Source organism: Arachis stenosperma, chromosome 10 (assembly GCF_014773155.1).
Source record: "Arachis stenosperma cultivar V10309 chromosome 10, arast.V10309.gnm1.PFL2, whole genome shotgun sequence".
Taxonomy (NCBI): Eukaryota; Viridiplantae; Streptophyta; class Magnoliopsida; order Fabales; family Fabaceae; genus Arachis; species Arachis stenosperma.
The window spans coordinates 105392756-105402001 of record NC_080386.1 but is presented as its reverse complement, the minus strand read 5'-3'; the positions used below and the strand labels follow the sequence as shown (position 1 = coordinate 105402001).

At 39.5% G+C, this 9246-nt stretch overlaps 1 non-coding gene across 1 annotated transcript; it reads left to right on the top strand.

The window, feature by feature from the left end:
• The first annotated feature begins 8915 nt into the window (after nucleotides 1-8915).
• LOC130958738 (small nucleolar RNA R71) lies at nucleotides 8916-9023 on the top strand. The gene has a single exon (XR_009077844.1). It is a non-coding gene; the product is annotated as a small nucleolar RNA R71 (small nucleolar RNA).
• Nucleotides 9024-9246: the final 223 nt, after the last annotated feature.

Here is a 9246-nt window from a genome sequence, read left to right as displayed (position 1 = left end):
GTGGAGGCTGGAGTGGCGTTAGACGCCACCTCCTTATTTGTTATTGGCGTCTGAACGCCAGAACCATGCTCCCTTTGGGCGTTCAACGCCGGATTCATGCTTGTTTCTGGCGTTGAACGCCAGGAATGAGCATGGTCTGGGCGTTCAGCGCCAGCATTATTCCTCTCTGGGCGCTGATTGTCCTCAGAGGGATTTTGAGTAGCCATATGTTCATTTCTTGGCTTCCTGCTGCTTTGAAGTGAGGTATTTAATGTTTTCCCACTTCTTAATTGAACTGCTTGGCATTCTTCTGCTATTTATTTTGACAGTTGCTTTTCTATTTGCTTTAACTGTACTTCCATATTCCTGTTAGCCATTCTTGTTTCCTGTAGTATTTCCTTGAATTCGGCTAGCTGCTGAGTTAGAAAGTCTAATTGCTGATTGAATTCATTAGCCTGATCTACAGGACTGAGTTCAGCAGTTACTGTTTTAGCTTCTTCTTTCATGGAAGATTCACTGCTTAGGTACAGATGCTGATTTCTGGCAACTGTATCAATAAGCTCTTGAGCTTCTTCAATTGTTTTTCTCATATGTATAGATCCACCAGCTGAGTGGTCTAGAGAAGTCTGAGCTTTTTCTGTAAGCCCATAGTAGAAGATGTCTAATTACACCCATTCTGAAAACATTTCAGAGGGGCATTTTCTTAGCATCTCTCTGTATCTCTCCCAGGCATCATAAAGGGATTCGTTATCTCCTTGTTTGAAGCCTTGGATGCTTAGCCTTAGCTGTGTCATCCGTTTTGGAGGGAAATAGTGACTCAGGAATTTTTCTGACAGCTGCTTCCATGTTTTTATGCTGTTCTTAGGCTGGTTATTTAACCACCTCTTAGCTTGATCTTTTACAACAAATGGAAACAGTAATAATCTGTAGACATTCTGATCCACTTCCTTATCATGTACTGTGTCAGCAATTTGCAAAAATTGTGCCAGAAACTCTGTAGGTTCTTCATGTGGAAGACCAGAATACTGGCAGTTTTGCTGCACCATGATAATGAGCTGAGGATTCAACTCAAAGCTACTAACTCCAATGGAGGGTATACAGATACTACTCCCATATGAAGCAGTAGTGGGGTTAGCATATGACCCCAGAGTCCTCCTGGACTGTTCATTCCCCCTTAGTTCCATGATGGAATAAAAGAGATGGTATATATGTTGATATTATTTATTTTATAAAAATTAATTTTTATAAAATAAAATAAAAAAACGAAATAAATAAAAGAAATTGGAAATATTTTGAAATTGAAATCTGAATTTTATATAAAAAAATTTCGAAAATGTAGTTTTAAAATTAGTTAGAAAAGATATTTTTTTTTGAATTTTGAATTTTATGATGAAAGAGAAAAACACATAAAAGACACAAGACTTAAAATTTTTAGATCTAATGCTCCTTATTTTCGAAAATTTTGGAGGGAAAACACCAAGGAACACCAAACTTAAAAATTTTAAGATCAAGACACAAGAAAAACTCAAGAACACCTTGAAGATTCACAAGAACACCAAGAACAAAAGGAAGAACACCAAACTTAAAATTTTTAGAAAACTTTAATAAAATTTTCGAAAATTATGAAAAGATTAACAAGAAAACACCAAACTTAAAGTTTGGCACAAGATTAAATCAAGAAAAATTATTTTTGAAAAAGGATTTTAAAAAGAAAGTGCCCAATTGTTAAGAACATAAACCCACCTATAACCAACTGAGCTAAAAATGTAACGTATTTTAAAGATGTGTTATTTTTATGGATAAAGTATAATTTTTGAAAGTTAATGTTTTGAAAAAGCACAAAAAAACAAGAAAGACACAAAACAAGAAAAACTCAAGATCAAACAAGAAAAATAAACAGAACAACTTGAAGATCAATGAAGAACAAAGAACACAAGTTCAAAAATTTAAAGAAATTGTAAATATGCAATTAACACCAAACTTAGAATAAGACACTAAAACTCACGAAAATTAGCAATCAATTAAGAAAAATAATAAATTTTGAAAAGAAATTTTTGAAAAGAAACTATCCTATCAAGATTTAATGACTCTATAACAATAAAAATAAATTATTCCTAATCTAAGAAATAAAATAAACCTTTAGTTGTTCAAACTTGAATAATCCCCGGCAACGGCGCCAAAAACTTGGTGCACGAAATGCAATCTAACTCTTTGGCAATTCGCACAACTAACCAGCAAGTGCACTGGGTCGTCCAAGTAATACCTTACGTGAGTAAGGGTCGATCCCACGGAGATTATTGGTTTGAAGCAAGCTATGTTTATTTTATTAATCTTAGTCAGGAAGCCAATAAGATTATTTGGATTTAATTGTAAGAAGTAAAAGTGTCTGGAATTATTAGAAAAATAAAAGAGAATCAAATCGTTACTTGTTGTGCAGTAATGAGAAATATGTTGGAGTTTTGGAGATGCTTTGTCCTTTGAATTTCTACTTTTCCTTGAAATCCTCTTCCCACACGCAAGGTCCCTTCCATGGCAAGCTCTATGTAGGGTGTCACCATTGTCAATGGCTACCTCCCATCCTCTCAGTGAAAGCGTTCCTATGCTCTGTCACAGTACGGCTAATCATCTGTCGGTTCTCAATCAGGTTGGAATAGAATCCATTGATTCTTTTGCGTCTGTCACTAACGCCCAGCCTTCAGGAGTTTGAAGCTCGTCACAGTCATTCAATCCCAGAATCCTACTCGGAATACCACGGACAAGGTTTAGACTTTCCGGATTCTCATGAATGCCGCCATCAATCCGGCTTATACCACGAAGATTCTGATTAAAGAATCTTAGAGATACTCATTCAATCTGATGTAGAACGGAGGTGGTTGTCAGGCACACGTTCATGGATTGAGGAAGGTGATGAGTGTCACGGATCATCACCTTCTCCATAATTAAGCGCGAATGAACATCTTAGATAAGAACAAGCGTGTTTGAATGGAAAACAAAGTAATTGTATTAATTCATCGAGACGCTGCAGAGCTCCTCACCCCCAACAATGGAGTTTAGAGACTCATGCCGTCAAAAAGTATGTAATTCAGATCTGAAAATGTCATGAGGTACAAAATAATTCTCTAAAAGTTGTTTAAATAGTAAACTAGTAACCTAGGTTTGCAGAATATGAGTAAACTAAGATAATTGGTGCAGAAATCCACTTCTGGGGCCCACTTGGTGTGTGCTGGGGCTGAGACTAAAGCTATCCACGAACTGAGGCTTTTCTTGGAGTTGAACTCCAAGTTATAACGTGTTTTGGGCGTTCAACTCCGGATCATGACGTGTTTCTGGCGTTTAACTCCAGACAACAGCATGTACTTGGCGTTCAACGCCAAGTTACGTCATCTATCTTCGCGCAAAATATGGAGTATTATATATTGCTGGAAAGCCCTAGATGTCTACTTTCCAACGCCGTTGAGAGCGTGCCAATTGGAGTCCTGTAGCTCCAGAAAATCCATTTCGAGTGCAGGGAGGTCAGGATCCAACAGCATCAGCAGTCCTTTTTCAGCCTAACTCAGATTTTTGCTCAGCTCCCTCAATTTCAGCCAGAAAATACCTGAAATCACAGAAAAACACACAAACTCATAGTAAAGTCCAGAAATATGATTTTTGCCTAAAAACTAATAATATTCTACTAAAAACTAATTAAAACATACTAAAATCTACATGAAATTACCCCCAAAAGGCATATAAAATATCCGCTCATCAATAATTAAAAGATGAATAAAACATAAAATAAAGATAGAGATACTTATGTAATTCATTGGTAGCTACAGTCCCGTTCTCTCTGCTTTCCTACTGTCTTCATCCAATCATTCTTACTCCTTTCCATGGCAAGCTGTATGTTGTGCATCACCGTTGTTAGTGGCTACAGTCCCGTCCTCTCAGTGAAAATGTTCAACGCGCTCTGTCACAGCACGGCTATTCATCTGTCGGTTCTTGATCATGTCAGAATAGAATCCATTGATTCTTTTGCGTTTGTCACTAACGCCCCACAATCGCGAGTTTGAAGCTCGTCACAGTCATTCAATCCTTGAATCCTACTAAGAATACCACAGACAAGGTTTAGACCTTCCGGATTCTCAAGAATGCCGCCATCAATTCTAGCTTATACCACGAAGATTCCGATTAAGGAATCCAAGAGATATCCACTCAATCTAAGGTAGAACGGAGGTGGTTGTCAGGCACACGTTCATAGGTGAGAATGATGATGAGTGTCACGGGTCATCACATTCATCAAGTTGAGGAACAAGTGATATCTTAGAACAAGAATAAGTCGAATTGAATAGAAGAACAATAGTAATTGCATTAATACTCGAGGTACAGCAGAGCTCCACACCTTAATCTATAGTGTGTAGAAACTCCACCGTTGACTAGGCATGGCCGAATGGCCAGCCTCCCAAAAAGGGTTCAATCATAAAAACATGATCAAAAGATTCTCCTAATACAATAGCAAAAGGTCCTATTTGTAGAGAACTAGTAGCCTAGGGTTTACAAAGATGAGTAAATGACATAAAAATCCACTTCCGGGCCCACTTGGTGTGTGCTTGGGCTGAGCATTGAAGCTTTCATGTGTAGAGACTTTTCTTGGAGTTAAACGCCAGCTTTTGTGCCAGTTTGGGCGTTTAACTCCCATTCTTGTGCCAGTTCCGGCGTTTAACGCCAGAATTCTTGAGCTGACTTGGAACGCTTGTTTGAGCCATCAAATCTCAGGCAAAGTATAAACTATTATACATTGCTGGAAAGCCCAGGATGTCTAATTTCCAACGCAATTGAGAGCGCGCCAAATAGGCTTTTGTAGCTCCAGAAAATCCACTTCGAGTGCAGGGAGGTCAGAATCCAACAGCATCTACAGTCCTTTTCAGCCTTTGAATCAGATTTTTGCTCAGGTCCCTCAATTTCAGCCAGAAAATACCTGAAATCACAGAAAAACACACAAACTCATAGTAAAGTCCAGAAAAGTGAATTTTAACTAAAAACTAATAAAAATATAATAAAAACTAACTAAAACATACTAAAAACATACTAAAAAAATGCCAAAAAGCGTATAATTCCGCTTATCACAACACCAAACTTAAATTGTTGCTTGTCCCCAAGCAACTGAAATCAAATAAGATAAAAAGATGAGAATATGCAATGAATTCCAAAAACATCTATGAAGATCAGTATTAATTAGATGAGCGAGTCTTTTAGCTTTTTGCCTCTGAACAGTTTTGGCATCTCACTCTATCCTTTGAAATTCAGAATGATTGGCTTCTATAGGAACTCAGAATCCAGATAGTGTTATTGATTCTCCTAGTTAAGTATGATGATTCTTGAACACAGCTACTTTATGAGTCTTGGCCGTGGCCCAAAGCACTCTGGCTTCCAGTATTACCACCGGATACATACATGCCACAGACACATAACTGGGTGAACCTTTTCAGATTGTGACTCAGCTTTGCTAGAGTCCTCAATTAGAGGTGTCCATGGTTCTTAAGCACACTCTTTTTTTTGCCTTGGATCACGACTTTATTTTTACCCTTGCCTTTTGGTTTAAAGGGCTGTTGGCTTTTTCTGCTTGCTTTCTCTCTTTCTTTTTTTTTTCGCACATAATCTCTCTCTTTTTTTTGTATTCACTGCTTTTTCTTGCTTCAAGAATCATTTTTATGATTTTTCAGATCCTCAGTAACATGTTTCCTTTTTTCATCATTCTTTCAAAAGCCAACATTCATGAACAACAAATTCAAAAGACATATGCACTGTTCAAGCATACATTCAGAAGTCAAAGTATTGCCACCACATCAAAATAATTAATCTGTTATAAAATTCAAAATTCATGCAATTCTTCTCTTTTTTAATTAAGAACATTTTTTCATTTAAGAAAGGTGATGGATTCATAGGACATTCATAACTTTAAGGCATAGACACTAAGACACTAATGATCATAAGACACAAACATAAATAAAACATAAAGCATAATTTTCGAAAAAAAAAACAGAAAAATAAAGAACAAGGAGATTAAAGAACGGGTCTACCTTAGTGATGGCGGCTTGTTCTTCCTCTTGAAGATCTTATGGAGTGCTTGAGCTCCTCAATGTCTCTTCCTTGCCTTTGTTGCTCCTCTCTCGTGATTCTTTGATCTTCTCTAATTTCATGGTGGAGAATGGAATGTTCTTGGTGCTCCACCCTTAGTTGTCCCATGTTGGAACTTAACTCTCCTAGGGAGGTGTTGATTTGCTCCCAATAATTTTATGGAGGAAAGTGCATCCCTTGAGGCATCTCAGGGATTTCATGATGAAGAATTTTCTCATGTCCATGAGTGAGATCTCTTATTTGCTCCATCCTCTTCTTAGTGGTATCCATGAGGACTTGGTCCAACCTTTGATCAAAGTTGACCCTTTTTGAGTTTGAAAGGGACCTCGGGGATCACCTTCTTCATGGCCACAACTTCATAGAAGTGGTCTTGATGCATCCTTGAGATGAATCTCTCCATCTCTCATGACTCGGAGGCGGAAGCTTTTGCCTTCCCCTTCCTCTTTCTAGAGGTTTCTCCGGCCTTAGGTGCCATAAATGGTTATGGAAAAACAAAAAGTAACGCTTTTACCACACCAAACTTAGAAGGTTTTCTCGTCCTCGAGCAAAAAAAGAAAGAAAGGAGTAGAAGAAGAAGAAATAGAGGAGATGGAGGGGAACTTTGTGTTTCGGCCAAGGGGGAGAAGTAGTGTTTAGGTTGTGTGAAAATGAAGGGGTGAAGATGGGTTTATATAGGGGTGGAGAGGGGGGTAAGGTTCGGCCATAATGGGTGGGTTTGGGAGGAAAAGTGGTTTGAATTTGCATGGTGAGGTAGGTGGGGTTTTATGAAGGATGGATGTGAGTGGTGAATGGGTGAAGAAGAGAGAGAGTGGTGGGGATCCTGTGGGGTCCACAGATCCTAAGGTGTCAAGGATAGCTCATCCCTGCACCAAGTGGCGTGCAAAATGCCCTTTCTGCCAATCCTGGCGTTAAACGCCAGGCTGCTGTCCTTTTCTGGCGTTAAACGCCCAGAATGGTGCCAGACTGGGCGTTAAACGCCCATTTGCTGCCCTTACTGGCGTTTAAACGCCAGCAAGCTTTTCCTCCAGGGTGTGCTATTTTTCTTTCTGTTTTTGCTTTCTCAATTGTTTTTTGTGACTTCACATGATCATCAACCTATAGAAAACATAAAATAACAATGGAAAATAGATAAATATAACATTGGGTTGCCTCCCAACAAGCACTTCTTTAATGTCATAGCTTGACAGTGGGCTCTCATGGAGCCCTCACAGATGTTCAGAGCAATGTTGGAACCTCCCAACACCAAACTTAGAGTTTGACCGTGGGGGCTCTGTTTGACTCTGTTTTGAGGGAAGCTCTTCATGCTTCCTCTCCATGGTTACAGAGGGGTATCCTTGAGCCTTAAACACAAAGGATTCTTCATTCACTTGAATGATCAATTCTCCTCTGTCAACATCAATCACAGCCTTTGCTGTGGCTAGGAAGGGTCTGCCAAGGATGATGGATTCATCCATGCACTTCCCAGTCTCTAGGACTATAAAATCAGCAGGGATGTAATGGTCTTCAACCTTTACCAGAACATCCTCTACAAGTCCATAAGCTTGTTTTCTTGAATTGTCTGCCATCTCTAGGAGATTCTTGCAGCTTGCACCTCAAGATCCCTAGCTTCTCCATTACAGAGAGAGGCATGAGGTTTATGCTTGACCCTAGGTCACACAGAGCCTTCTCGAAGGTCATGGTGCCTAATGTACAAGGTATTGAGAACTTCCCAGGGTCCTGTCTCTTTTGAGGTAATCTCTGCCTAGTCAAGTCATCCAGTTCTTTGGTGAGCAAAGGGGGTTCATCCTCCCAAGTCTCATTACCAAATAACTTGTCATTTAGCTTCATGATTGCTCCAAGGTACTTGGCAACTTGCTTTTCAGTGACATCTTCGTCCCCTTCAGAGGAAGAATACTCATCAGAGCTCATGAATGGCAGAAGTAAATCCAATGGAATCTCTATGGTCTCAGTGTGAGCCTCAGATTCCCATGGTTCCTCATTAGGGAACTCATTGGAGGCCAGTGGACGTTCATTGAGGTCTTCCTCAGTGGCGATCACTGCCTCTTCCTCCTCTCCAAATTCGGCCATGTTGATGGCATTGCACTCTCCTTTTGGATTCTCTTCGGTATTGCTTGGAAGAGTACTAGGAGGGAGTTCAGTAACTTTCTTACTTAGCTGACCCACTTGTGCCTCCAAGTTTCTAATGGAGGATCTTGTTTCAGTCATGAAACTTTGAGTGGTTTTGATTAGATCAGAGACCATGGTTGCTAAGTTAGAGTGGCTCTGCTTAGAATTCTCTGTCTGTTGCTGAGAAGATGATGGAAAGGCTTGCCATTGCCAAACCTGTTTCTTCCACCATTATTGTTTGTGAAACTTGTTGAGGTCTCTGTTGATCCTTCCATGAGAGATTTGGATGATTTCCATGAAGGATTATAGGTGTTTCCATAGGGTTCTCCCATGTAATTCACCTCTTCCATTGAAGGGTTCTCAGGATCATAAGCTTCTTCTTCAGATGAAGCGTCCTTAGTACTGCCTGGTGCAGCTTGCATTCCAGACAGACTTTGAGAAATCATATTGACTTGCTGAGTCAATATTTTGTTTTGAGCCAATATGGCATTCAGAGTATCAATCTCAAGAACTCCTTTCTTCTGATTCATCCCATTGTTCACAGGATTCCTTTCAGAAGTGTGCATGAATTGGTTATTTGCAACCATTTCAATGAGTTCTTGAGCTTCTGCAGGCATCTTCTTCAGATGAAGAGATCCTCCAGTAGAGCTGTCCAATGACATCTTGGACAGTTCAGACAGACCATTATAAAAGATACCTATGATGCTCCATTCAAAAAGCATGTCAGAAGGACACTTTCTGATCAATTGTTTGTATCTTTCCCAAGCTTCATAGAGGGATTCACCTTCCTTCTGTCTGAAGGTTTGGACTTCCACTCTAAGCTTACTCAATTTTTGAGGTGGAAAAAACTTTGTCAAGAAGGCATTGACTAGCTTTTCCCAAGAGTTCAGGCTTTCTTTAGGTTGTGAGTCCAACCATATCCTAGCTCTGTCTCTTACAGCAAAAGGGAATAGCATAAGTCTGTAGACCTCAGAGTCAACCCCATTGGTCTTGACAGTGTCACAGATTTGCAAGAATTCAGCTAAAAACTGATGAGGATCTTCCAAT